This window comes from Mus caroli, chromosome 9, assembly GCF_900094665.2.
Source record: "Mus caroli chromosome 9, CAROLI_EIJ_v1.1, whole genome shotgun sequence".
Classification (NCBI taxonomy): Eukaryota; Metazoa; Chordata; class Mammalia; order Rodentia; family Muridae; genus Mus; species Mus caroli.
Window position 1 is genome coordinate 60,968,058 of NC_034578.1, and position 2,829 is coordinate 60,970,886.

Here is a 2,829-nt window from a genome sequence, read left to right on the forward strand (position 1 = left end):
CGAACTCAGAAATCTGCCTGCCTCTGCCTCCCGAGTGCTGGGACTAAAGGCATGTACCACCATGCCCGGCCTCTGCCCAACTTCTTGTTTACTGTTTATTCCTGATTACAGACACAACATGACCACCTTGGTTCTTGCTGACATACCTTCTCGGTTACTATGGACTTCAACCCCTCAAAACATAAGGAAAAGGAGAGAAAGAGAGGGAGGGAAGGAGGGAGGGAGGGAGGGAGGGAGGGAGGAAGAAAGGGAGGAGAGAGAGAGACCCTGAGGGCAAGCAGGTGGGCAGGCAGGCGCTCCTGTCTGGGTCTTTGGCCTTATCACAGCAGGGACCTGTGTTGATGCCCATGGTCTGCATTAATGCTAAAGGCCATGTGACGTGCCTGGTCTGGACTGCTACCTGAGACCATGTTGATGTCTGAGAGCCAAGCTGAGCTGGCCCCACCTCCTACCCACTACCCCAAGATGGTGCCAGAAATGCAGGAGAACTGGTCAAGAGGTAGTCTAGCCTGCTGCCTCGTGTGCCCTTGCCTGGGCAACCCAGGAGAGCTAGCCCTGGTGCCAGGGCACAGGAGACCCTGTAGGCTGACAAACATGGCCACCACCTAGGCCCAGATCCAGGGTTTTGAGTTGCCTCACCCCAACATCTATGCCAACTATGAGCTCCTGGAACCCATGAAAGGGCCCAGTCCTGCTGTTCCAAAGCTGCAGGATCTCCATGACTCAGGAAAACAACACGGTATCTGAGAGGAGTCCCAGTGAGGTTCCAGTATTGTAGCAGAAGCCAGAGGCCTCGAACCAGACCAATGACTCATGGCAATGAGTGCAAGAAAAGCTGTTTGGACAAAAGGGCATACTATGTGACACACTGCGACACACTGCAGCCTCCACAGTGAGATTTTTTTTTTAAAAAATCATCATTATTATGTATTTCCAATTCTACTTTCTAGCCCTGGAATAGTGGCAAATGGTGCGTTCCAGCGTTCTGAATTGGAGCTGTGGCCCAGCAGGGCTGCAAGCTCAGAGAAGGGTCTGAGGGGACCTGAGAGAGCTGCTGACTTCTCTCTGAAGGGGGGGCAGGCGCTGCTGGCCCCACCCCTAGTTCCCTCCCATGTATTCCGGGTCTGGTAGTGAGCTCGCCCGAGCTAATGTTGGAGGTAACCTTAGTGCCACAGGTGACTGCCACAGTACCCACCTGAGCTCTCCACAGCAGCATGCACAGGCGGCTGATAAAGAACGCGTTCCCTCGCACTGCCACCGTGGGCAGTAGCTTAGTTCCACACAGGGTCTTTTCAAAGATGGAGGCTTTTGCTCATCTTCAGGAAAAACAAAAGGAGGAAGAAAAGAGAGGAGCAGTGGGCGTGACTGCTTCCATTCCTCAACTGTGCCTTCTGAGTAGCAGCGGCCCCTCAATCCCACGGTCTGCCCACCGTAAGCCTCGGTGCGGACAGCCACACCCTCGCAGGCCAATAGCTGGTTGTTTTATTAGCTACAGCAGAAAGCTGGTCCCGAATGCGACCCAGCCCGTCTAACGAGGTGTCCAGCGTCTCTTTGCTCAGCTCCATGGTCAGAGCCGAGATGGAGGGTTTCTCTCCACAGACTAGGATCCTCCTAGATCTTCATCTGGAGCAGGCAGGTGGGGACAGCCATGCGGCTGATGTTGTCAGAGGAGGTTTTGATATCCACTCTCCAGTCCAGGTCCACCGGGCGTGGCAGAGAGATCTGGTTTCCTTGGGCTTCGGTTTGCCATGTTGATATGCGCTCCAGGATGATTTTTGTCAGTAGGTTTTTGAGGTTTGGGTGGAAACTTTCTGGAAAGAGAGCCAGAATCGCCTCAGCAGAGGACAGGTCACAAAGGGCCACCAGCCTAGTGGTGCAGAGCCTGGAGCAGTTGCTCTGCCTCCTCCTGGGTCACAGACAAGCTGGAACATGTATTATTAAAGAGATTTTTGTTTTGTTTTGTTTTGTTTTGTTTTGTTTTGTGTCAAGAGCTGAACTGGAGAAGTTGTCTGGGCATAGTGGTCTGATGACATCTTTTGAGGAGGCCTTCAGCAGACTCTGGAGCGCCACAAAATGTTCCGCAGTCAGGGCCACCATCTTTCTGGAGTGGAGATTTTTTTTTAATTCTTTTGGTGGGGTGAGGGTTACAAGGGTGGAGGGCAGATATGAAAGGACTAGAAAATGAGTGGGATTGGTGTGCACAATGTGAAATTCACAAAGAATCAATAATAAATATGAAAAAAGGCAAAAAAAAAAAAACCCTGAAATTTGGCTTTTATTTTTGTTTGTTTGTTTGTTTGTTTGTTTGTTTGTTTAGCTCCCTGAGAGCGCCCTCCTGATTGGAAAGCCTGTGGGATGTCCAGGGGATAGCCAGGTGTCAGGTTGAAAGATCTAACTAACATTGCTCTGGGTCAGGGATGACCTCTGTACCACATTAAAAGAAAACCATTGAACTGATGGGCAGGTGGAGTGATGCAGGCAGCAGAGGCAGGATGCTGGTGCCCGAGGGAAAGGCAGCCTCTCACTTTCAAATGCCTATCAGTCATCATGACCGTCAGCAGACTGTAAGACGGGGAAGCCCCAGGAGATTTCCCCACAAAGCTTCCATAGACAGCTTCTTGCCAAAGTTAACCCGACTTCCTCTGCTGTCACGCCCACCTTTATGCACCTCTCCTCCAGCGCTGGTTCTGCCCACTCTTGCCTGGCTAGGCTGGCACAGGAGGGTTAACAGTGAGTGGGGGGGAGCCCAGGGATGCAAGGAAGGTAAAGCCCAGGATTCAAAGAGAAGGGAAGAGAGATGGAATGAGTACCCAAAGCCCTCTGACTGCC

The 2,829-nt window shown here is 51.9% G+C and overlaps 1 pseudogene; it reads right to left on the reverse strand.

The window, feature by feature from the left end:
• Positions 1 to 1,409: 1,409 nt before the first annotated feature.
• LOC110302352 lies at positions 1,410 to 2,097 on the reverse strand (annotated as a pseudogene).
• Positions 2,098 to 2,829: the final 732 nt, after the last annotated feature.